This window comes from Buceros rhinoceros, unplaced genomic scaffold, assembly GCF_000710305.1.
Source record: "Buceros rhinoceros silvestris isolate BGI_N320 unplaced genomic scaffold, ASM71030v1 scaffold43472, whole genome shotgun sequence".
In the NCBI taxonomy this organism is placed as follows: Eukaryota; Metazoa; Chordata; class Aves; order Bucerotiformes; family Bucerotidae; genus Buceros; species Buceros rhinoceros.
The window spans coordinates 3,818-4,150 of NW_010400273.1; positions in this window are offsets into that span (position 1 = coordinate 3,818).

Below are 333 nucleotides of genomic sequence, written 5' to 3' on the forward strand. Positions count from 1 at the left end.
AATTCAGCGGGAGCTTGGCTGCTGGAGCGCGGTCACCTTGGGCTGCTTCCGAAGAGCTGGAGAATGAGGCTGATGAGAAGGGAGCGATCTGACACAGCAGCTTTGCCTTAAGCACCTTTAATTCAAGTCATTACTCCTGAAATCCGGCTCTGGTTTCTCGGGTGACCTGTCAGCAGCACCAAAAGGACACTTTTAGGTGCCTTTTCTTTTCTTACAAAGGCTCTTTTCTTAACAAAAGAAACCTGGAGGTTTCTGGCTGAGAGCTGGTGGCTGCTCTGCTGATGTGCTCCGTGCAGGAACACGGCAGTTTATCACTTTGTAGGGGGTTTTGGT